At 33.7% G+C, this 27,556-nt stretch overlaps 1 long non-coding RNA gene and 1 pseudogene across 5 annotated transcripts; both read left to right on the top strand.

Annotated features, from left to right (window-relative positions):
• The window catches only part of LOC102624048 (BTB/POZ domain and ankyrin repeat-containing protein NPR1-like), a 117,185-nt pseudogene that overhangs the window by 31,249 nt on the left and 58,380 nt on the right, over window positions 1-27,556 (top strand).
• LOC102623187 (uncharacterized) lies at window positions 9,700-14,788 on the top strand. Of its 5 annotated transcripts, none has more exons than XR_008054149.1 (7): window positions 9,700-9,934; window positions 11,302-12,293; window positions 12,381-12,640; window positions 12,744-13,153; window positions 13,416-13,701; window positions 13,793-14,169; window positions 14,649-14,788. It is a non-coding gene; the product is annotated as an uncharacterized LOC102623187 (long non-coding RNA). The 5 variants fall into 5 exon arrangements; XR_008054150.1 differs by having other exon boundaries at window positions 12,744-12,849; window positions 13,044-13,153; window positions 13,416-14,169; XR_008054151.1 differs by having other exon boundaries at window positions 12,744-12,842; window positions 13,044-13,153; window positions 13,416-14,169.

Here is a 27,556-nt window from a genome sequence, read left to right on the forward strand (position 1 = left end):
TCTTGAAGTTCCGGCACCAATTTAGGCTTCATCGCGTCTTGCAATACTTCTGCCAACTTTTCTTTTAGGACAACCTTTTCATCAGTGGATGTGCTGAGGTACACAACTTTTCGTTTTTCAACTTCGATGGGCGTACGCTTTTCCCATACTAGATCCGAAAGTGTGACAACTGCAGGGATAGGTGGGTGCATCTCCATATTCGGAGAAGAAAAGATTGGACCATCAGTTGGCTCGACACCAGTATATGTAGGAGGTGATTGACTATCATCAGCGACATTCGCTCCTTTTTGACGAAAATAAGCTCGTTCTAACTTTTCAATTTTTTCAGTAAGAGAATCCATTTTTTATAGTAAATCATTATTTCTTCTCATATGTTTCTCCATTCTATCTATTACTTCTAATATAACTTGAAATGGATGCTGCCTTGCGGCGTCACCATCGTCAATTTGTCCTTCACTTTGACCACCTGATGACTCGCAACTGATTTCTCGCATCGGAACCTGCATTAATTACAAATATCCATAAATAATCTATTCAATTTAATAACATAACTACAAAACACTATACAATTATGGAAGGGAACAAACCACATTGCTCTCAAAGTCACCATACTTTTGTCGCCACTTGAGGAATCTTTTTATTTCACTATCAATCCATGCACTAAGAGGACATCTATTCTTGGCAACAGAAGAAAGCTGAAACTTAGTTGATGACATGTAGAACAGCTGCAAACAATAACAAATTGGTTAATAAGGAAATAATGATCGATACTACCATAATCGTTTAACTAATGAGAATACAAATTACTAGATAAATCATACCATTAAAAATATAACGCATCTGCTCATCGAGGAAATTTTATTTTCGTTAAACTTTGAAACTTCTTCCCATAAAAAATTGAAAGACCAGCTAGCCCAATTTTTGTCGCGAATGTTACTCACGTCTTTTAAAGCATAAAGGTATGATGGGTTGATGTATGTAGCTGTAGTTGGACACAAAATAGTTCCAATCGCAAATAGACTAAATAGAATACAGAAATCTTCATCTGCACAACTATTTGCCTTTAATTTTTCATCTAAATTACCTATTGGGATGCCTTTCTTTCCTGAGCAATACTTGGCTTGTAAGTCAGTAATTTCACTATCTTCACCACCAAGCACAATCGGTGTTCCTCCGTCACCAACACCCATCACGCTTGTAAAAGTTTTCGTAGTAAGCTTGTATTCCATTCCATGGACTGTTATCGACCGCTTATCTACGTTACATTGCTTCACTAACAATCTATATAAATCTTGCCTAAGTCGCCCACATTTTAAACCTAACAAGCTTCCGAAACTAATTTCTCTCACAACATCTTGCTATTCAATAGATAACGAAGAAACAATGTTGGAGAACAGCAAAACACTACATCGAGATAGGTGATTACCCTTATCAGAATTGTTCTCCACTGTTAGATTCGGTTCACTTAACAATCCACTGGCCAATCTCGAGTTCATTTTAGCCTTTTCATTATAACTGTTGATGAATTCGGCTTTATCTTTCGGGCTGAGTTTCAACCATTTGTCATGTATACGCCTCTTAACCTACACTAAAAAAAAATTATATTCATTGGCCAATCATCAACCAAACTATTAGTTAGTAGGCTGCAACATAGAAAAGTTGTCTATAAACCATTTCATCCACCTTCACACCTTCCTCCTTTAACTTTTGGGATTCTATCTTGCTGCAGATAGAAAAATAATATCAAATATCAGTTCCTTATATGTCAATTAAAATTATTGCACTGTTAAACTGAAATGACTACAGAATGTCAATAATAAAATTCAACAATGAATTAGTTTCTTACAAGTAATATATGTACGAATGCTTGCCCGGCCTCGGAGGATCCAGCTTCTCAGACTGAATATTAATGTCATCTGCGACATTGGCCTTACGCTTACCCATTATACTGTGTACACTAAAATTTATGTCCCCTGTCAATACACACTGATAATGTCATCAAACTCTCCGCGAATTCTAAATCCATGTAAATTATTACATTACCCAACAATACACACTAATAAACTTACATGATAAAAGCTGTAATTTTTAAATATGAGAGGCGAATGATTATTCTTACCACATCAAATCAAACACTCAATCAACAAATATAATGATACCAAATAAAACCCATGATACCCATGTCTCATTACCGTAGGTGGACTGCAGAGATGGCCTGACAACGACTCAGAATGGGCCGACGGGAACTGAGTGGGTTGTGAATCTATAGCTGCAGATCCTTACCGCAAATAGAGATCAACCTCCGCGTGTCGTCGCCAGATAGCGCTGTCGTTGGTGGCCTTGATGAGGCGTCTCGTGAGGGACTGTAGGCGAGAGAGTAAATGATGAGGGAGAGGGAGAGGGAGCCATGAGGGTGAGTGAAGAGGGAGAGGGAGAGGGAGAGGGAGTCGTGAGCCGTGAGTGAGGAGGGAGGGAAAAAGAAATTGATTTTCCGCGTGAGGTGAGAGCATTTTGTTTTTTTTTTCCCAACAAATATATATGCCTGGGTTTGATGTGTGTTGAAGGGGTTTGGTGTGTGTTGAGACCGATTCTATAGGTTTCAAGTTTTTTATATTTTTTTAATTATTTATTGTTTAAATTCATTTATGGCCGTTGGATTCATTGTAAATGAATCCAACGGCCATAAAACCTGCATGTATCTGATACATGCAGGTATTGTAGCATCAGCTTGCTTCTGATAGAATAACTAGGAAATAGAACCGCGCTTCGCGCGGCTTTGAAAATATTAAATTAAAAATTAAAAATTTGATGAAATTCAAATTTCCTAAGAAATCGTTCTGATCTCTTCTCAAAAGGAAGATTAAACAAGTTAATTTTATATGTTTATTTCAATAATAATAATAATAATAATAATAATAATAATAATAATAATTGGCACCTGACGACGCTGAGGCTCATGAGCATTCCACAAAATATAAGTTTCAATTGCATCGAGCCCTCCATCCTTTGCATTCTGTATAAGATCTGGCCACATCTGCACAAATATAACGCATATAGAAATAAATCATATCAAATTTTACATATTTTAAGAATAACAATGTTGTTGGATCCAAAAATATTGCCCATAATTTTTCCTAAACATGAAAGCGCACTGTTTTGAATGTGGGATCATGTTTGGCTTGTTAGGAAAAAAAATTAAGATAATATTTTCGCAGCAAAGTAGCTTTTTTTTTGGGTTAAAAGAAGAAGAAAATGTGAAAGTGCAAGTGATTTGAGAAATTATAAATTAATTATTTGCATACAATACTTGACCAGAGAAGATAACTCGTTGTTCTCCATTAATTATAATGGTAGTTTAATGGTAGTTGCATCATAATCGACTTATGTTGCTGATGATGACAAGCAAATGAAACTTAAATTTAGAATAAGAAGAATTAGCCCATAGTGGCATTGTTGAGGGAAGATGAAAGAACCTCTCTTCCTATGTTAATTAATTAATGTATTTTAAGCCACTAAAGTTTAATTGCTAGCATAATAAAATTTGAAGAAGCCAAAAGACACTAAATAAAAGGTTGCATAATTAAATATGAGATTATGGCATTAAAATTAGGCCCTTATGGCATTGTTGAAGGAAGATGAAAGAGCCTCTCTTCCTATGTTAATTAATTGATGTATTTTAAGCTACTAAAGTTTAATTGCTAGCATAATAAAATAAATGAATGTTTAAAAAGATTTAGAATTAATTATTATTCATGGTTACATATTTTTGGATTTCAATAGAAAGAGGAAGAGACATTAAAATTATTAAAATTAAACTTAGGCCCTAGTGGCATTATTGAGGGAAGATGAAAGAACTCCTCTTCCTATGTTAATTAATTGATGTATTTTAAGCAACTAAAGTTTAATTGCTAGCATAATAAAATAAATGAATGTTTCAAAAGACTTATAATTAATTGTTATTAATAGTTACATATTGTTGGATTTAAATAGAAAGAGGAAGAAATAATGATGCCACAAATCTTAAATATTTAATGTTTATAGAGTTTGAAGAAGCCAAAAGGCACTAAACAAAAGATTGAATAATTAAATATGAGATTATGACATTAAAATTGGGCTCTAATGGCATTGTTGAGGGAAGATTAAGGAACCTTCCTTCCTATATTAATTAATTGATGTATTTTAAGCCACTAAAATTTAATTGTTGGCATAATAAAACAAATAAATGTTTCAAGACTTATAATTAATTATTATTAATGGTTACATATTGTTGAATTTAAATAGAAAGAGGAAAATACATGTAATCATTTATAATCTAATAATTATTTTCTATTTTTAATATTTTGTAATGTAATTATTTTTTAATTTCAACCAATTTATTAGATAATAGAGAATATGAGAAGATTAGAAATAATGATGCCACATCACCTGTTGTAGTCCCAACTTTATATATATATATATATATATATAGATTAGTTGATGTATTTTAAGGCACTAAAGTTTAATTGCTAGCATAATAAAATTTGAAGAAGCCAAAAGGCACTCAACAAAAGGTTGCATAGTTAAATATGAGATTATGGTATTAAAATTAGGCCCTAGTGGCATTGTTGAAGGAAGATGAAAGAACCTCTCTTCCTATGTTAATTAATTCATGTATTTTAAGCCACCAAAGTTTAATTGCTAGCATAATAAAATAAATAAATGTTTCAAAAGACTTATAATTAATTATTATTAATGGTTACATATTGTTGGATTTAAATAGAAAGAGGAATAAATATGTACAAAGAATATCCACCAATATTTTAGATATTTTAGATAATAGAGAATATAAAAAGATGAGATTGAGGGAAGATGAAAGAATCTCTCTTCCTATGTTAATTAAGTGATGTATTTTAAAGAACTAAAGTTTAATTGATAGCATAATAAATTTTGAAGAAGCCAAAAGACACTCAACAAAAGGTTACATAATTAAATGTGGGATTATGGCATTTAAATTAGGTCTTAGTGGCATTGTTGAGGGAAAATGAAAGAACCTATCTTCCTATGTTAATTAATTCATGTATTTTAAGCCACTAAAGTTTAATTGCTAGCATAATAAAATAAATAAATGTTTCAAAAGACTTATAATTAATTATTATTAATGATTACATATTGTTGAATTTAAATAGAAAGAGAAAAAAAGTACAAAGAATATTCACCAATATTTTAGATAATAGAAAATATAAAAAGATGAGGAATTATATATATTAATAAAGTTACTATTTATTAAATGAGTTAAATACAATCAAATTAATTATGAGAAGATGAAAAGCTAAATCTAAAAAAAATTCTCTATTTATTAGATAATAGATAATATACAAAGAAGCAAAATGGTGATGCCACATCACCTCCTCAAGTCCTAACTTTATAAATGAAAGAACCTCTCTTCCTATGTTAATTAATTCATGTATTTTAAGCCACTAAAGTTTAATTGCTAGCATAATAAAATAAATAAATGTTTCAAAAGACTTATAATTAATTATTATTAATGATTACATATTTTTGAATTTAAATAGAAAGAGAAAAAGTACAAAGAATATTCACCAATATTTTAGATATTTTAGATAATAGAAAATATAAAAAGATGAGGAATGATATATATTAATAAAGTTACTATTTATTAAATGAGTTAAATACAATCAAATTAATTATGAGAAGATGAAAAGCTAAATTTAAAAAAAATTCTCTATTTATTAGATAATAGAGAATATACAAAGAAGCAAAATGGTGATGCCACATCACCTCCTCAAGTCCTAACTTTATAAATGAAAGAACCTCTCTTCCTATGTTAATTAATTCATGTATTTTAAGCCACTAAAGTTTAATTGCTAGCATAATAAAATAAATAAATGTTTCAAAAGACTTATAATTATTTATTATTAATGATTACATATTTTTGAATTTAAATAGAAAGAGAAAAAAAGTACAAAGAATATTCACCAATATTTTAGATATTTTAGATAATAGAAAATATAAAAAGATGAGGAATGATATATATTAATAAAGTTACTATTTATTAAATGAGTTAAATACAATCAAATTAATTATGAGAAGATGAAAAGCCAAATATAAAAAAAAATCTCTATTTATTAGATAATAGAGAATATACAAAGAAGCAAAATGGTGATGCCATATCACCTCCTCAAGTCCTAGCTTTATATATATACTAGGAAATAGAACCGCACTTCCTGCGGCTTTAAAAAAAAATTAGTATTATTTTTTTAGGGAAATTATCAGTCATATACCCTTAAATGACACCAATATCAAACGTGTTACAACACTTTTCAAGTGTATCACTCGTATACCCTAAGTTGACAAAACACTTCTGCCGTCCACCGATCCGTTAACTGCCGTTTACAAGCACTGACATCACAAGGGTAATTTAGTCTTTTTCTTAAAAACGACATGTCATTCAATTTACCTAGTAAAAAACGACATGTCATATGATATATTTTGATAAAAATGACATGTCATCCAATTTACCTCATTTTGAGTTTAAAGGGTAAAATAGTCATTTTGTTCAAATTCTGTTAAGTTCTTAACTGTAGTAAACGGAAAGGTGGACGCCAGAACTCTTTTGTCAACTTAGGGTATACGAGTGATATAAGTGAAAAGTGTTGTAGTATGTTTGATAACGGTGACATTTAAGGGTATACCGGTGATAATTTCCCATTTTTTTATTACTTTGCAATTGATGAAATTAATAAAAAATATGAATTTTTTTTAAAGATGACGCAGTCTTATAAAACTAATGTTATTTATGAAAGTTAATTATTTTTTTGTTAACATTAAAAATATATATTAATGTGTATAGTTAAGTGTACACAACCTTTTCATCAATAAAAATTATATTCACACTAATCAACTCTCTATTTTTCTTAGTATTAACAGACTCTCACATCTTACAAAGTCTAACCCTTATTATCCAACTATCTTTATCATGGTTTAACTCATGAAGAAAATAGTACTCTATGAAGCTTACAATACTAAAAATTTAAATAAGTCAAAAAATAAAAACACAAAAACATTTCTAAAGAGAATGTTGGTTAAATAATTAAAAAAACTTAAACATAACAAATCTTAAATGCTTAATATTTATAGAACTTGAAGAAGCCAAAAGATACTAAATAAAAGGTTGCATAATTAAATATAGGATTATGACATTAAAATTAGGTCATAGGGCATTGGTGAGGGAAGAGGAAGGAATATTCCTTCCTATATTAATTAGTTGATGTATTTTAAACCACTAAAGTTTATTTGTTGGCTTAATAAAATAAATGAATGTTTCAAAACTTATAATTAATTTATTATTAATGGTTATATATTGTTGAATTTAAATAGAAAGATGAAGAGACATGTAATCTTTTGTAATCTATTAATTATTTTATATTTTTAATATTTTGTAATGTAATTATTTTTTAAACTCAACCAATATATTAGATAATAGAGAATATAAAAGATGAGAAATAATAATGCCACAAATATTAACTACTTAATATTTATAGAGTTTGAAGAAGTCAAAAGATACTAAACAAAAGGTTGCATAATTAAATATGAGATTATGGCATTAAAATTAGACCCTAATGTCATTATTGAGGGAAGATGAAGGAACATTCATTCCTATATTAATTAATTGATATATTTAAGCCACTAAAATTTAATTGTTGAAATAATAAAATAAATAAATGTTTCAAGATTTATAATTAATTATTATTAATGGTTACATATTATTCAATTTAAATAGAAAGAGGAAGAGACATGTAATCTTTTATAATCTAATAATTATTTTTATTTTTAATATTTTATAATGTAATTTTTTTTAATATCAACCAATTTATTAGATAATAGAGAATATAAGAGATGAGAAATAGTGATGTCACATCACCTCCTCTAGTCCCAACTTTATATATATATATAGATAGATATAGATTTTTAATATTTTGTAATGTAATTATTTTTAATCTCAACCAATATATTAGATAATAGAGAATAAAAAAAGATGAGAAATAATAATGCCACAAATCTTAAATATTTAATGTTTATGGAGTTTGAAGAAGCCAAAAGGCACTAAACAAAAGATTGAATAATTAAATATGACATTATGACATTAAAATTAGGCTCTAATGACATTGTTGAGGGAAAATGAAGGAACGTTCCTTTCTATATTAATTAATTAATGTATTTTAAGCCACTAAAATTTAATTGTTGGCATAATAAAATAAATGAATGTTTCAAGACTTATAATTAATTATTATTAATGGTTACATATTGTTGAATTTAAATAGAAAGAGGAAAAGACATGTAATCATTTGTAATATAATAATTATTTTCTATTTTAATATTTTGTAATGCAATTATTTTTTAATTTCAAATAATTTATTAGATAATAGAGAATATGAAATGATGAGAAATGGTGATGACACATCGCCTCTTGTAGTCCCAACTTTATATATATATATATATATATATATATATATATATATATATATATATAGATAGATAGATAGATTAATTCATGTATTTTAAGGCACTAAAGTTTAATTGCTAGCATAATAAAATAAATAAATGTTTCAAAAGACTTATAATTAATATTATTAATGATTACATATTGTTGAATTTAAATAGAAAGAGAAAAAAATTACAAAGAATATCCACTAATATTTTAGATATTTTAGATAATAGAAAATATAAAAAGATGAGAAATGATATATATTAATAAAGTTACTATTTATTAAATGAGTTAAATACAATCAAATTAATTATGAGGAGATGAAAAGCCAAATCTAAAAAAAAAAATTCTCTATCTATATATATATATATATAAAGCTGGGACTTGAGGAGGTGATATGTCATCACAATTTCTCATCTTTGTATATTCTCAATTATCTAATAAATAGAGAAATTTTTTTTTAGATTTGGCTTTTCATATTCTCATAATTAATTTGATTGTTATTACACAATAACAATTATGTAAAGATTTTAATGAGGCATATTTTTTATAATGAACATCCAAGGGAGAGTGTTATGAATTTATTAAAATAAATATAGATGTTCATAACATATATCTCTTAGTCTCCCCACTATCTCTCATTACCAACCTTTAGCTTCCCTATAACTTCCACTATCTCACAAGAAATTATGATCCATAATTTTTCATTAATTTCATGGAGTGATTATGTAACTATAAAAGGAGAGCTCATCTTTTTGTTTTATACACACACAATTAGAATGAATAAAATCACTCTATAATATATTCTCTCATTTTATTTTTTATCTTTCGTTATTTCTTTATTTGTATTGCTGGCTAATAGTTTTTTTTTTTATAAGGCTGCCTCATCTTAAAAAAAATCAATTCATATTTTTTATCAGTTTAATTAAGTGGAAAGTAAGAAAAAATGATAATACTAAATTCTTTTTTCAAAATCGCATGAAACACGATTCTATTTTCTAACTTATTAAGTAATAAAGAATATACAAAGAAGTAAAATGGTGATGCCACGTCACCTAGTCAAGTCCTAACTTTATATATATAAAGATATCATTGCCCTGCTTCCGTCATCACAGGTAATTTTCAGTTTTCTCCCCTGAAATTTGGCATATCTCTATTTTAATAGAAAGTATTAGCGTATCTCCACTTTTCTACCCTGCCGTTTGTATACCGTTTCATAGTGTTATCTTTCATCAAATCGATCCATCACAAAAACAAGTCTCCTTCACCAAAACACGCACATACTCCATCTCTAAATGCTTTGAAGATAAACAAATCAACCGTAATCCTGCAACTTTAGCTCAGAGAATCGGATAAGAAAAGAACAGGTGATGAATCAAGGGTAATGGCGCCGAGTGAGTGTCGCCTGCGGTCGGCGTTAGAGGCGACTGTCACTCAATCGCGTACAAGGTTAGTCTTTGAAAAAACTCTTTGTGTGTTAGAAATCAGTGATTGGGCATTATTTTGTTATTTAAAAATGAAAATGGGTTTATTAGTTTGTCGAAGATTCTGCTCTGTTGCCGGTGTTGTTTGTCGATTAAAATGAAAATGGCTTTTTTGATGTGTTGAAGAAGTTGCTCTACTGCTGGTGTTTTTTTATTAATTAAAATGAAAATGGGTTTGTTAATTTATTGAATCAGTTGCTGGCATTGTTATTGTGACTTTATTTATCCAATTGATGAGCTTATGAGCTAATAGTATTGTTTGATCAAGCTTGTGTTCTTAATAGTGGAGTTGATATTCTTAAAATGAATTTATGATTATGAGAATATGAAAATTGAATGGCATCGTAGAGATCTAGATTAATCACCATCGTATATGTTTCTAAATAAAGGAATAAGCAGCAGCCGATTTGAAAGTTAAGACTTTAGGGATATGTATGTGCAACTGAATGAATCATCAGTTGCTATCTTGTAAGTCAATACTAGCATATTACTTAATGGCAAGTGAAGCTATTTTATGTGTATTGCTGCCTATCAAAATGTTTATGTTTGAAGTTATCTCCATTTAGGAAATTGAATGCTTCTGTGAGTTCTCTGGTAAGGGCTATACAACTAGCTCTAACAGATTCCTTCATGTGCATTAATTAGCTTAATAGTTTATTGACCTATATCCAATTTCTATTCTCCTTTTCTGTAGCCGTCTAGCTTTATGAGTGTGTGAAGTGAACTTTTGTTTTATGTTTCAGGACTTGGGATTAGAGTGTATAACATTCAATATCTTTTTATCAAAGAACTGATATATGTTAATGTAGTGCGATCTGGTCTTTGTTAGCTTCTTGATTTGCGAGGATGTTTGACAACCATCTTTGACCATGATTGCCAACATATAAGCTGCATAAGCTGCTACATATTGTGTCTCAGGAATCACAGCAAATTATTATCATAATATGGTGATTTTGAATCCAAAACTTGGTAGTGTCAAGAAAATAGACCCATGTTTATTTATCTTCATGTTTTGTATGCAGCTGCAATAGACTATTACAAGTTACTTTTAGTTTTATCAATTTTTTTTTTAAATTTCAGCTATTTCAGCGGTTTCTTTTAATAGTTTTATGAGTTAATAGTGTTGTTAGGTTAAACTAAGTTTGGCTTCATAAGCTTCATAGTAGAGTGTAGAATTGGGTATAATTTTGGGTTAGACAAGTCGAAAGTCTTATGAAGTAATTGTTCTGCTTACCGATTTGGTAATTGCAACATTGCTAAATAGTTCAATTTGTCCTTTTATTTTGTTGAATTTATTGTATGTCATAGTACTTCATTTAATTATTTTCTCAGATCTTCTAGGTGAAAATTTCAGCTTCAAAGACCAAAGCTAATCATCCAGCAATTCAGTGAAACCAAGAGTGGCTCATAAATTGTTGTTGGTGATCCAGCCATTCGGGTGCTTGCCAGTCCTAGCTGAGAAAACTTTCAACGCGGCGCATAAATTGTTGTTGATCTGCTTTATATATTTTGACCTTTGTGATTTGTGAATACATGGTTTAATTCCAGTGTTTCCAACTTTGAAATTCAATTAAAAGTTGAGCTGTCATTGATTGATGACAGAGTGTGTATAACTTGAGAAGCAAATGAAACAAGCAGGAAATCTATCTATCTATTTATTTTTTTGTTTGGAAATGTAACAATTTATAGCTGGCAATTAGTGTATTATTATTTTAATGACTCAGTAATGTCATTGTCCATGGTGTTTTGTCATTTCGAAAGTATTTAACCCTTGGACGCTAAGGCACATTACAGCAGCCGATATTTTGAACTTTCAGTTATTGATTTTAGCGTGAGGGGTATCTTTGTCAGCATCTTTGAGTTTTGTCTCATCATATCCGACTTCCACTAATCAATCAACAGGCACTTGTGATCTTGATAATTTGAACTTAAGGAGGCAAAGCAGCAATCCTGAAGGGCCATTGCTTGATGCTGAGATCGTTGTTGAGGGCAAATCAGTAGCAGTTAATCACAGCATATTGTCTGCATGCAGTCCCTTTTTTCATGAGCTTTTTAAATTGAGAAATTATAGTTCTGTGAGTGAGGGGAAACCCAAGTATCTTATGACTGATTTGGTGCCTCATGCGAAGGTTGGATATGAAGCTTTCAATGATACCTTGCATTATCTTTACATTGGATGGCCAAAGGCATCTCCTCCAGAAGTGTCCACGTGTGTTGATGATGCTTGTGCTCATCTTGTTTGCCCTCCTGCTATCAATTATGCTATTGAGAGGATGTATGCTTCTGCTGCTTTTCAGATGACAGAGGTCGTTTCGTTTTATGAGGTAGTTGCGCTTCCCTGCTATTTGTATTGCTTAAATTTATGCTTATTGGTATAGTTTTAACATATATGGGATTGAAATCAATTTCAGTTGTGACTTGCGAAGAGCCAAAGAATCGAAGCAAGTAAATGTGAAGCAGCTTCGGTGGTTCGCAATATTAGGCATTGTAGTAGATCCAAAATTAGCTTGTTAAAAGTGTAGATAATGTAGAGCCCAAAACTTCGTCTTATCTTGCAAGAGTCTGTTGTTTTATTTTGAAAGAGACAAAAATGATGATGATGGGCAGCGAAATCTAGGAATCAATGCTTGCTGAGACTGACACCCAAGAATGATAAAAACTAACCAAAAAGGTATAGATTACATGAGTCTGAATTTGATAAGTGCACCTATCCTGTCACAAAAAGCTTTTGCGTTGAGTTTCTAACCAAGGAAAATTGCCACTTCTGTCTGTAGGCTTCATCGATTTGTTCAAACCTTCAAGGATGTCTGGCTGTTACTTGCTGTCCACCAATGGCGCTACATTTCTAGTGAATGATACATTATTCTACATCTGTATATTGTAACTTTGACAAACTTTGTCTTTCCTTTGTTGATTCACTGGTCTCACTTTTATTAAATTGCTCAATTATGAAATGGTCTTCTGGAAAAAATTTTACTCACCAATTTTCATTTTGGTGGGTGTCAGTTCATGTTCTGGCTTGACCGTTCTATTATTTAGGTTGTTTTATCCGTATTTTCTCACTCACTTGACAGTTAGTTCTCTCATCCTTTCGAGCTCGACAGGGAATGCGAGAGATTCTCTTTTTCCCGTCCAGGCTATAACCTAGCAAATCGTTAATGCTGCAGAATAACATCTTGTGTAGGTGAGCTTATGTCTTTGAACATTGGTCCATCGGCATTTAGGTTCGATAAGCATGGCACTGATTTTCCCCCTCATTATTATTTTCCTGCACAGATTATCGCCTTTAAGTATTTGAATTTTGAATATATTATTCTGAATCAAAACTCTATCTGTCCGTGTAGCATTTTATATATGCTTTATGGTGTTTACCAATAATTACCCACTATCTAGTATTTGAATTTTGAATATATTATTCTGAATCAAAACTCTATCTGTCCGTGTAGGATTGGCTTCTGGCCATGCTTAAGCATGCTCTTGTGGAAGATGTAATCCCAATTCTCGTGACTGCCTTGCATTGCCAACTGAACCAGCTCCGTTCTTGCTGCATCCAGAGAATTGCAAGGTCAAATCTTGACAATGTCTGTCTCGAGAAAGAGCTTCCTGATGAAGTTTCATGTGAAATCAAATCACTTCGTATCAAATTTAACCAGGAGTCTGAAGCTAATATCGCAGAAGTGGATCCTATGCATGCAAAAATAGTCAGAGGAATCTGCAAGGCACTGCACTCTGGTGACGTTGAACTGCTGAATCTTCTTCTAACTGGATATAAAGTCACTTTAGATGATGCTTATGCTCTGCACTATGCCGCTGCCTACTGCAGCCCTAATTTTTTGGTGGAAGTGCTCAATATGGGCTCGGCTGATCTCAATCTTAAGGATGCAAGGGGACATACGGTGCTTCATGTGGCTGCAAGGCGTAAGGAGCCAGCAGTGCTGGTGTCCCTGCTGAGCAAGGGAGCATGCGCATCAGAAACTACATCAGATGGGCAAACAACTATAGCAATCTGTCGGAGAATGACAAGGCGAAAGGATTATATTGAAGCTACAAAGCAGGGGCAGGAGACTAACAAAGACTGATTATGCATTGATGTCCTTGAGAGAGAGATGAGAAGGAACTCTGTGTCTGAGAACTTGGCAATGTCATCAGAGGTGATGGATAATGATTTCCAAACAAAGCTGGACGGTCTGGAAAATAGAGGTGATATTCCTTTACTGGTATTAGTTCATCACCTTCTCAGAGTTTGTGCATAGCACACTTCTTTCTACTATTCGATTGTTCCTTCATCTGGAAAATATAGGTGATATTCCTTTACTGGTATTAGTAAATCATCTTCTCAGAGTTTGTGAGTCTCTTCATCTTAGCATCTCAAACACACATGGGCTCAGTGCTTGGAGCACACTGTTGGCCAGTCATGTGATTTGATCCCTTTTTTGGAATAGACAATTCTGAATACTGGTCTAGGCTTGGCGGTTTGCACCGAACTGGTTTTGATGAATAATTGCACAAGACTTTGTCATCAAAACTTTTTTTTTTTTGGTTTTTTTTTCCCAAAAGTAATGAGGTACAAAAAATTTTTTGCCTATCCTGGATGAGTTCCGTAACAGCTTCTTAATATTTTGCAGTGGCTTGTGTACGGTTGTTTCCTTCTGAAGCTAAAGTAGCTATGGAAATGGCAGGTGCAGATACCGCCACTGGCCTTTCAGCATTAGGTCGGAAAGGACTAAGTGGGAACTTAAAGGAGGTTGATTTGAATGAAACGCCCTCTAAGCAAGCCAAAAGATGCCAATCGAGACTGGTCACTCTGCTTAAAACAGGTATTTACATACTTTATTAACTTTTGCGCCTTTCTATTTACTGATTATCTTTATAATTAAATAATACATGTATCCAGGTTTCTCCTTCCATTTCATTAGAAGTAAATTGGAATCTCTTTATAGTGCTCTGTTAGGTGTAATCAGACGTATAAAAAGAGACAAGGTAATTGTTAGTACATTGATATCTCAACAAAATGATAGAACCTTGCTTTATACCACTAAAGACATTTGTTGCAGGTATGCCTATATAATCAGTGTCCTTTAAAACTTTCAAGGAGTTCACAATGCCTAACCCTTGAAACACTAAATCTCATTGGATCAACTCTTTACCTCTGGACTGAAGGTGTGACACCCAGACCTAATTAGGGCTTAGAACACATATCGAATCTGAGCAAAACTAAATGCTTGTAAATCCAAATCTCCAAAATATCAAAAGGTCATCTACTTTCTCTTTTCATGTATTTCACAAAATTTTGAAAATTTCATTCTCAATCATAAACTATGCAAAGCTAATTAATCAGAATATCAGTATACAACAATACTTCCTCATAAGCAAATAAATCTTACAATCCTTCTTACATGATTTTAAAAAAATGCTTCTAGAAGTCTTCTAGATACAAACATAAACAGAATTTAACTGCTAAAACTATGCCAAAACACAAGCTTCAATCAGTAATACGTACGACTAATTATTAAAAAATCTAGCCAGAAACCTTACGAAACCTCACGAAACCTCAATCCTTCCGAAGAATTCCTTGAATCAATAATTGCTACTATCTGTGAAAAATAATTGACAAGGGGTCAGTTGTTAACTCAATTAGTAGAAACATTCATAACGAACAAAAAGAATTTTTTGTGCAATATTTTCAGAAAATTCATTTAACCTTTCAAATGAAACAGAGTAATTTTTCAAATGCAGTCAGGATTTATATAAAACATAAACGTTTCATACAGAAGCTTTTTGGAACGTAAATTTTGCTTCTTTAAACAGAAAGTTATACGTTAGTTTGATTTTAAAGGGAGGTTATTGGGAAGTTAAAATTGGCAGTTGTGGTAAAAGGGCAGTTATAAAATCTCTTTTAAAACAAATTCAAATCAAGTTTCAAATTTTCGGAGAACTGAATTCAATAAAATAAAGAATAAATAAAGCTTTCATTGAAACAAAACTAAGTAAATTCATTTAAAGCAAAACAGGATGCGAGCATTACTTAAGGGTTCTTGACCATACCATGTTTACCGGCTGTCAGATATCTAGGATCTTGTTATTTGGAGACAAGACTTGATTGTGCCATGTTTTCTGCAGCCAGACATCTTTTACTTCATTATTTCCTAGACATCTGTGGATACCCTAAGCCTATTGGGAATAAATTCTGTAATCCAAGACTCTTCAGTTCTTTCATTTGTGGCTAATTAGTTATAAAATTTGTGAATTTCATGCCCCATGCCCCTTGCAAAATGTATTTTATATCCTTAAGATGCCAGTGGATGAACTGAAATAATAAAAGATGGAAAACAGACTTAATGCCGACAGCATTTCTTAAGAAAAACTCGGGATGTTTATAATTTTCTTAGAGCATTTGCTGAACTATCTGTGATTGCAGTCGAGACGGCTCACCGCTACTTCCCTCATTACACCGAAGTGGCTGAGTTAATGTTTCACAACTTCTATAATTGCTCAGAAGTGGTTGATGAGTTTTTGGATTGTGATTGGTCTGATGCATCTTTCCTAGAAAAGGGTACTCCTGTAGAGCAGAAATTCAAAAGGGCATGCTTCATGAAAATTAAAGAAGGCATACAGGAGGCATTCTGCAAGGACGTGGCTTATCAACGTCGTTCAGGGCTGCCATCATCCTCGTCGGCATTTTACAGGTACATGGCTGAGAGCGATCGTTCAGGAATGCCGACATCCTCGGCATCAAGCAATTAAGCATCATCTTTCCCTGAAAGTTAGTTTGTAAAATTATTGTATTGTCTCAAGTCCAGTGAGACGCGCGAACGTATAGCATGGATCATAAACTCATTTCATAGAATATTTTTTTATAAAATTATATAATTTATAGGCTATGCTTAAAAAATTAGAAAAAAAGAATTGTATTACAATTGGGGACTCACCTATGTTACAACTATGATACTATTCCATAGTTTTGTCTTTTATCTCATGTTACCATTAGATTTTAAAGCAAGCGATCCAACGCGCAAGAGATGGCCACGTTTCTGTTAAGGCAAACCGGGGAATTCGGTTAAGAAAAGGTAAAATTACTTGTAACAGAACTCACCGTGGTTTACTCAGCTTTGCTCTGTGAACATGCACGGTTGCATTTTGCATAAGGATTGTAGAGATGTAAGCCCACAGTGACTGTGTCTGTGCTCATTGCCACCTCGAAGTTGCCAAGGAGCTTCCCCTTCTCGGCTGTCATGTCCGACAGGAAAAGACCAAGCTCCACCGGTGCTCTCATTCGTCGCAAGTGTTTAAAGGGTTTCAATTATTGAATGAACAGAAGAAAATTTTGTGAAAGAGAGAGTGTAATTCTCAGAAATTGGTTAGGCATGGAAGGTTTAATATTCTTTTCTTAAATCTTAAATCATTTTGGGTATTTGGGTGCTTGTGAATTTTATTTACTTGTAATGAATTTATGATTATTTTTACTTGGGATTTGTCTCAGTGAAAAGTTTATTTTATTTTATTTATTTGTGGATCAATGAAGTTGCTGTTTTTGGTATTATAAAACGAGGTTGTTTGTCGGCGTTGTAAGAATATTGACATATTATGCCATGTTTATCAATTTGAATAAAATATGAGAAAATCCATTTGCTTGTTCTCATGTAGCTTTGAGATTTGTGAGTCACTTTGTAGTGGATTGCAACATGGTTTGTCGTTGAAAATGAATTGGCTGTAAAGGGTGAAATGATGCTGAAGATAAGTTGAAATTGAATTCATTAAAGTGGTTTGAGCACTAAGGTAATCCTTATGCATGCTGATACTTTGTTTAGATGCCATCTTTTTCCTTTCAACTAGCAAATATCGACAATGACTGCGTACTACACATGGTTAATTAGGGATATAGAGTTTGTTAGTTTGGTCATTGAAGTATAGATTGAAAAAATGGCATAATATTTATGTTTCAACATTTAACCGCCTTTCAATGAGGTATCTACTTTACTTGCTAGTTCAATTTTTATGGGATTGGGTGTTTTTTCTGTTTGACAAGCATTATACATTTATCAATTTTACCAAGATAAGAGTTGCATAAATCTGTTGAAATATTTCATTCGAGGATCGGTTTAGAAGTGTTTTTTCTGCAGCACTTAGAAAATGTATTCTTGAATGCTCTGTATTCTGGCTTTATAATTTGTTAAAAATTTGAAAAAAGAGGGCAATTATTTATTTACAGATTGAAAAAGAAAACAACTTGATCCCCATCCTTGACATCCCCCCATCGCCAGTGATATGGACCTATAAAGTGCATCCCAGTACATTGATTGAGTTGTTATCTAACCCCTTAATTGAGTTGTTTGATTGCCTGGGTATTTTTAAATTTTTTCTTTTTTTTTTCCTTGTTATTAGTGGAATTTTGATTTATTGGAATGCAAAAATGACAATTTTTCAATTTTTTTTTTCTAGGGGATTGATTGTGAGCATAATCAAATTACGTAGCTAAATCAAAGAGATGGCTACTATTGGTTAGCCGGGAACTATTTTTATCTGACTGACCTCTAAGCTGATAATCCTAATCCATTATGATTTATTGGTTTTATCTGCATGTGGATTATTGCATTGACGCATCAGTTAGTTCCTGTAGATTAGTTTTCTGCCAAGTATTATGTACTTCAATAAATTTCAAAGGGTGATTATTGTTAAATCTCGCTTAAATTCCATTCATGTGAGCAAGATACAATTTTGTTTTAATTTTCTTCTAAACTGTTATATGGTGGAAATCTTCTTCGAATTAAGATTGTTGTGCATTCTTCTTGAATTTGCTCAGTTGATGAATTTCACAGAGTTGCTTGTATTCATTGTTGTTTGAAGACATCATGTATGGTTTGCTATTGTGTCTTGCTTGATTCTACTTCATGTGAACTCATCTCCCACATTCTGAGCACTGCTATATTGTTTTCCAAAAGTTATGCAGCATTTTGCAAATCAAGTTTATTACAATTGCTTCTTATATAGACAAAGTGTAAAACTTACAACTGGTACTAAGACTACTTTATATCCCTTATCCCACTAGAAAGAAGGCCCTTATGTTCCTAAATTATATGTTCTTCTATTACATATTACAAGCTATGATAAGAAGCAATGATACAAGCTAATCAGGTACGATGCAACCGAAAATTTCAATTTTAAACTTATTCTTGTTATTTTACATTGAAATAGAATTAGAATGAGAATCCTTCAGTGTCAAATGGGAAGTTTGAATCAAGTTCTGCAGGATCAAAGGAGTTGGCGGCTAAATTGGTGGCTGATTGTAGCGTAGCTCAGGGAGATCAGATTCTGATTGCTGCAGATTATGAACATCTCCAAAGTTCATGTGGTATTGTGAAATATAATAAAAGTTTGATTTAGCTATGGCATGAGGCATAAATGATGAGGATTGGTGGCTGAATGTAGCTCAGGGAGAATTGGCGGCTGTTTGTAGCTCAGGGAGATCAGATTCTAATTGCTGCAGATTATGAACATCTCCAAAGTTCATCTGGTATTATGAAATGCAATAAAAGTTTGATTCAGCTGCGGCATGAGGCATAAATGATGAGGGGAAACCACCCAAGAAATTATTTTCGTCAAGCATCGAAGATGAAAAGCAATGGTCATTGCCATGTATGTATTCAAATGATGTCGTCAGAAAAGATAAAAGTGAAGCAATCTCTTTATTGTCCAAGTACTCATTATTAACACTTGAGCCTTTTTTATGATTGTTACTATGGTGGCTTAGTTTTTGTTCATGTTTTTCTCGCGATGTTGGTTGTGGAATCGATTGGCTGCCACTGAAACAAGTGTGTGTTCCTCTGTATGTGACCTCAAATATGAATGGGTCTTCATCTGATCTTTGCACTTGCTTTTTAACCCAATAGTTTTGTGTATTTCTGTAGGTGTGTATCTGTAATATATAGCTTTTGCAAATCCAATTTAAAAAAAAAAAAAAAAACTCATAATCAGACTTATCAATAAGAAATATATAATTAGACTTATCAATAAGAAAAACTCGTCAATTAAAAAAATTAAATGTGATAAGAGGAAATACTTTTCACCTGGGATATTTGGCCCTAAGGATATCTTTCTAGCCATATCTTCTCCATCTATATCTATCTGCAAGGGGTCCTTCAAGGCCAATCTCAAAGTTAACTCGTAACTTTAAAGTCAACTCTTAACTTTATCTGTCCGTCTTGGCAATGTCTTTATGCAGCAGCACAATTTCGCAATAACCACTAACATGAAAATAACTTGCGGACATTCACAGGGTAAATAAATATTCATTTAAGATTATAAATTCACCTTTGCTTTGATCTATCTTGATTATCCTTCAAAGCCCCATCAAAATCCTCACTTTAAGGGCTCATATTGATGGATATTGGAGACTCAGGTAGTGCACTACTAGTTGCTCCCATAACTTGAGCATGTCCCATTGAGCCACTTTATTTCAGAATCAAAAGAGCTTTCTCATATGAAGACAATATCCTCTGCACTAATACTTCATTTGTTTCGGCTGATATGTGACTATGGTTAATGCTACAGGTGGCATTGAGACATAACATAAGGATCAAATTTCAAACACTACAAAACCATATAAAAAATGTTTGCTCGTCCAGTGTGCTCTTTCTCATTTGCCTTTGCAACAACATTCAAATCAAATCTCTCCAGGAACAAATAGCCTTCAGGCCCCAACTTCAATGACTTCTTATATTGCAAAGGACTAATATCATTCTCACCAATTACAAAAAATACATAATGATGAAAGGAACCATAAATCTGGAAGAAAACAAATACATTAAAATTTATTGCCTCAAATTTTACATTTAACTAAATAGCAGTCACAATATGAGCAATTTAAAAAAAAAGGCAATGAAATGAAATAACCAAAAGGAAGCTCCACAACTCAAAACTACATAAATCATTCGATATCTTAAAAACACTAGACAACAACCAAGAAAACAATTTATTTCTATATAAAAAAAAAAGAATAATCACTATAAACTAAAATCTTGTAAACATTGTGAGGGCATTACAGGCAGCAGAAATAATCTAAAATAGCTTAAGCTGCAAAGTGGATCCCAACCATTGTTTTTGCAGATATAGACTTAGCAATTGGGTAACTCAGCCTCAGTATTAGTGCAGCATCCTGCTGCATCCGCTTCGAACGACACAACAACAAATCAAAGAGACATATTGACGGATACAATTATGGATACATCCTTGAAGGGGTTTGGAGGAGGAAAGTTGGTCCCTCTGGGCGTAGTCGAGCTGCCTATCACGAATGGGAGCTCCCCGACAGAAAGGACTATGATACTGGACTTTGTGGTGGTGGATGAAGAGGGTCCTTACCAGATGATCCTAGGTCGGCCATTTCTGAGGATGAGTAAAGCGGTACTGTCCAACCATTATCTGGCTCTCAAGTACCGGGTGAATGTGGTAGTTGGAGTGGTACGAGGAGACCAGAGAATCGCACGAAGCTGCTACTCCTCGGCAGCAAGGGAAGCAATGCAGATAACATCCCTTGATACCCGAGTGGAAAACAAGAATGGCAGAGCTGGGGAACGAGGAGGTTGCGCCCTGCTGCGCTGATACTGTGGTGGCCTTTGATGAGGCTGATAAGCGGTTACCCGACCTCCTGCACCACTGCCTGAGGCCTGGTGGTCCCTCCTTCTGATCGGCCCATTCCCTGGTAATGCTTTCTTCTCTTTCTTTCCCAACCCTTCTAGCTGGTCTATCTTAATCCGTGCTGCCTTTTCTTCTTCAATCTCAATGTCCCTCTTAGCCTGCTCGTATGCGGCTGCATACGTCTGAATAACTGGGCTTCTCAAGTTGTACCACAGCATTCCTATCTTCACCCCTTCTTTCAATCCCCTTAATGCCTGAGGATGGTTGAAGGCTCCCAAATCGAGGACAGCACGATGAAACCTCTTGATGAATTCCCGAAGGGTTTCTTGTTCCCCCTGCTTCATGCTTTTCAATTCCATCATGTCATCTTCTGGTGCCATTGCCCCACGAAACTGCTCTGCAAATTCCTGGCACATCTGCTCGAAGGTTTTAATGCTCCCCCGAGGAAGTTTCCTGTACCACTCACGTGCACGTCCCTCAAGGGATAGTGGGAACACCCTGCACCTTTGGGATTGAGATAATTATTGTACCCCGGTTATGTCGTTGAAGCGCTCTATGTGCACCAGCGGATCAGTTCGTCCCGAATATCTAAGGTCTGGGAGGTGGAAATCTCTTGGAATAACTGCCCTCATGATCTCTGCTGCGAGCGGTGATTCTCCATCCAGCATTATCCTCTAACCAAGAGCTCTGCTCCTTCCTCGCATGTCATCAATTATCTGCGCTAGTCTGTGCACTTCCTCCTCCAGCTGCACTGCACGACCAGGGTCACGTGCTGCAACTTGATCCCGCTCTTGCTCTACATCATGCAAGTGTTGCCTCAACTCTGTTTCCTCTGCATTCGCCACCCTATCGTCCTCGTCTGTCTTGCCGGGGATTGCTCTTCCTCTCTATGAATTTCTCCCCGCAGAGATAGGTTACCTCTCTCACCACTAAATCTCCCGGTGGTTTGACTTTTCCTCGTACTATCGTGACCTGGTGCCACTCCACCACCTCTCACCTTTCCTTCTGGGTTCCCCTTCGTTCACTCCGTAGCTCATGTAGGATGGTTGTCAGGGTCTCCATCTGTTTTTCCATCCGTTCCATCCGGTCGACCATGGCTTTTTCCCGTGCTTCACTGGCTATCTCCCTCAGCGTCACGGAATCGTTAAGCCTCATATCACCCCCTTGTGCACTACTTCCTCATGCCTCAATTACTTTTTCACTTGCTTCACTCCTCTTCTTGCTATCAACAGAAGCTTTTTGATCAGCTCCCCACAGACGGTGCCAAAATGTTGATGCGAGATTCTGGTTGCCTTCTCTACCAAGACTAGGACCTCTGCTCGACCAACTCTACCACGACCAGGATCTCTCCTCGTAAGGTTTCTTCTCCGAAAGTTCTTGCGTACACAGAAGCAGGTCAGAGTACGCCGGTTGTTTCCCCGGCGTAAACCCTCCGACGCTCAAGTCAGAAATGAAGGTTCTGGGAACGTTAGCCACAAATCTTATGGCTTTTCCGTAGTTTATGTTCTTTAGAGCTTTCTTTATCTCTGTTATAGTGTCAAAATTGCTAACCCTTTTACCTTCATTAGCCACCATTTTATAGGCTTCTCCTGAGTCCAGACCTTCCCCCAATCCACGCCCATTACTTTCCCATCTCTCGGAAGTGGATGCTCCGTTTCCGTAATCGTGGGTGTTCGTGTAGTCTTCATGCCTTGATTCTCGGGTTGGAGTGCACGTCTCGCCAACTGCCGTTGACCGGGTCTCCTCGTCTCAACCATAGCAGGAGGCCAGCCTCGCTGATGGCACATTCGTGGATGAGCAGAATATTCCTGCTCCTGTTATCCTGCTACCAGACTTCTACAAGATATATTTGTTCATGGGAGCCCTGCTAATAGCTACCTGCTTATCACGGCTGGTCTCGTCAAAGTACATTCCCCAAACAATCATCACTATAAACTAAAATCTTGTAAACATTGTGAGGGCATTACAGGCAGCAGAAATAATCTAAAATAACTTAAGCTGCAAAGTGGATCCCAACCATTGTTTTTGCAGATATAGACTTAGCAATTGGGTAACTCAGCCTCAGTACTAGTGCAGCATCCTGCTGCATCCGCTTCGAACGACACAACAACAAATCAAAGAGACAGGATGTTCACTCTATTTTGATATATTACGAATTTTAGTAAGGAATTACTACTGCGTCGGATGATTCAATCGACACAAGAATATATCAAAATGATACGATATTCACTCTGATTTTATATATACCTAAACTTTCAGCACTGCTAACCCTCGATTGCACTTCGCCGCGATGACTATAATTTCACCGTCGATTGCCAACAAGTGAGAGGCCATATTCATGTACGAATTATCGTAAATTTTAATTGCCACAGATATTGTGATCCTATAAGTCCATTTTTGTGTGTTAATTGCTATCTCCAGAGCGATTTTGAGACGAAATCAGTGTAATTGATGCAGGGCTAACAAACTTTCGGAACGACCGGCTGCAACGGTTGTAAGTTACTGCTTTAATTATTCAACAGTTAATTTCAGCCGTTCAGTTAATTTCAGCCGTTAGATTGAACGAGGAAGCATCTAACGATTTTGCTGAATAAGGACAAAAAGTGTGGTATTGTATCACTGTTGCAACATAATTGGAGCCTCCATATCTTCATCTGCAATTTAAGTCATTTGTAACTTCTTTTAGGGAGGAAGGAAAGGGAAAAAAAATAATAATTTGTAAGTATATTTTACAGTACTGATTTTCCTACAGAAATTGGTTAAGGTGGCATTAATGTTCTTAGAAAAAGATGGATATGCTGAATTTTCATCAAAATTGAAATTAGAAATGAATGGATATGAATGACATATATTTAGAATTTTTTTGGTAGAATAATTATACAAAAATTTGTAGCTCATTACTTTCTAGAAAGAAAATAATTTTTTGATTGTAAATATTAAAATTAAAATTTATAATATAATAAATGTGTGACTTAAGGTGCACAATACCCATATATAATAATTAAGAAAAGAAAAATCAAATGTTACAAATTACCAATTTGCCCTTGGAATTTGATATTCTATATTAGCATAGGTGTTGCATCGACTGGGTTAGTACGACTGAAAGAAGCTAACTAAAGTAAAAAAAAAATACCAGAAAAATATGGCGAGCTTCTCATATTTTTTAAGTGAAAAAAAAGAGAAGACTAAAATTAATTATTTTTATACCAAAATTCTGATGCTTGAAGGCCACTGGAATTGACCATTGTAATTTTGTCATCCTCATTATTCACTGGCCATCGTAGCGTTCCTCCCTTAAAATGAGAGTTGTTTCTTGGACCACGACATAATAAAAATTGTATTGATTAATACTAATAAATTTCTTTTTGATTATTTTGCTGTGTGATAGTGTAGTGAGTGCCAGTGCCCATCATAGCACTTGAACATGTGGTAAAATTTTGCGAGTCTTTATAAAATAAATTTTAAATTGCGTATTAACCAGATAACTCTATGAAGACTATCGCTCGCTAAATCATTACTTTATTTTTTTTATATTTATGATAATGGTTTGTAAAGTGATATTAATGAACATTTATGAAAGTGGAAGTTAACACAGCCAGGATTTATAATGAAATAATTTTAAGTCAAATGAGTGTAAGTTTGTATATATATTTTTTGAATTGTCATATATATACATGCAACACCCGAAATCTAACACATGCGGAGCACGTAAAGAAGGAGGTTATTTACAAATCGTAATCCTTACTCATTAATTCTAAACTGAAATACCTCAAATTCTTATTCAATTAAATCCACAAATTTATACGTCTAACACTAAATAATCTCTCCTAAAACATAACAATAACAAAAGTCTCAAACTCCAAATTACAAGTTCATAACAGAAATAAACTAAATAGAAACATAAGTCTATTCCTCTTCTTATTCAAATAGCAAACAGAAACCTCTAACTCTAAAGCTAAGCACACCTTTCAAAACGAACTTAATCTGCAAAAAATAATTTTAGTAAAACATATTTCATAAATTAATAAATTTCATAAAACAATATATCACGATAAAATAACATAATTTCATTGTAACTTAGAATATCAAAAGCATAGTTACCTACGAAAGCAAATCATCTATCATATTCACATAAAACAAAAGGTTAGCTCATGTCACATAGTGTCATCTATAGTCCCGGTGACCCGACCAAAAACAGAATCAGAATATCGTGTGCACACTCATAACAAAAACCCAGTACTGGTCCAGAACAGACATATATCGTATTATACGATCAGAATCAGAATAATTACGGACAATGAGTCAAAACACAATGACTTATACGTGGTACTTTGCACTATATGTGGCACTTTGCGACGTTTTGGCCTTCAAGAGGTGGCCCCCATATAGTCCTAAGAGGTGGCCCCCTTATAATCATAAATAATTGAAATCATACATGAAATATAAGTGTGCAACCCAAGAGGGGGGTGAATTGGAAATTTAAAAATTATCCTAGCAAATTCACACAACAAGCAATCTAATGTCTTAATAAAAATTAAAAGCAATAAGTTCAAGAACAGCACAATAATTAAAGAGTAAGAGAGAAGAGAAACAAACATACGAATTTTTACATGGTTCGGCAATCCCCGCCTACGTCCACGTTTCCAAGCGATCCAAGCTTGAGGATTCCACTATCCAAACCTTTCCAAGGCTTCAACGATTACAATTGCCTTCGAGGTGTCAATAAACCTTTACAACAAAGAGATTATCTCCCAATCTCTTCACTCAAGTGTCTCACACACTCAAACTCTTACAATTGAGATGAATAAATGAAGGTTACAATGAAACTCACTCAATGAGTAGATATTCAAAAATGAAGAACAAGAAAAGATTCAATGTTTGTATTTCACAAGTTTGAAGGCTCAAGATATCACGTGTGCTTTTTGTTCTTGCTTGTTGGAGAGCTTGAAAATGAGTTGGATTTGAGTTTTTATAGTTTGAGCTCAAAAACTAGCCATTACTCACATTTTGGTCGTAACCGGATTACCGGTTATGGACATCTGGAATTCCGCTTAATGTTACCGTTACAGCCACAAATTTGAATTTCTGAACATCCGGATTTTCGCTTTGTCACATCCGGATTTCCGCTTACGCTCAGTAGCTTACTGCCCAACAACCGGATTTCCGTTTGTCAGGATCCGGAATTCCGCTTTTAATTCGGATAGATTCTGCCTAAAATTCGGACTTCTGTTTGTCAGAATTCGGATTTCCGCTTGCTACAGTAACTGCTACAGTGAATATTTTTCTAAATTTATAGTTTGACCCCAAAACTTTATAAAACTATTGTGTGGCCCAAAACGTTATGAAAGTTTGCAAAAATGTCCAATTTTATAACTTTAGAATAATGCTTTGTCAATCCCACAACTTTCTAAAATTATGACTTTACCCAAACTTTGTGAAATTATAGAATGACCCAAAAACATTTAAATAGTTTCAAATAGGTCCAAATCCGAAATTTAAAATACTATCAAAGATTTTAAAATTACTTTCATTTTAGTCCAAAATGCTTTAATTCCATAACATCATTTTCTTATTATAAAAGCACAATTCATAAATCTTTACTCAATAAATACATGTGGTTTGTTATCATCAAAATCAATATTTATAGCCATATAGGCTAACAATCTCCCCCTTTTTTATGATGACAAAACACATTAAAAACTTTAATATTGTTATGAAAAAGCTCTCCCTTAATCAATGCAAGTTAAAAAATAATTTGAAAATTGTTTAACAAAAACTCCCCCTGCATACATGCTCCCCCTAGATATATGCATATTTTCATAACACTTATTAAATCATTCTCCCCCTTCATCATCAAAAAGAATAAAAGCTCCCCCTATCAATCATCAAAATTGCAACACAAGCACATTAGTGCAAAAATATCCATGAGCATAAAGAAATCCATATAATCCATAAT

The sequence above is a fragment of the Citrus sinensis genome, chromosome 4 (genome assembly GCF_022201045.2).
Source record: "Citrus sinensis cultivar Valencia sweet orange chromosome 4, DVS_A1.0, whole genome shotgun sequence".
NCBI classification, from domain to species: domain Eukaryota; kingdom Viridiplantae; phylum Streptophyta; class Magnoliopsida; order Sapindales; family Rutaceae; genus Citrus; species Citrus sinensis.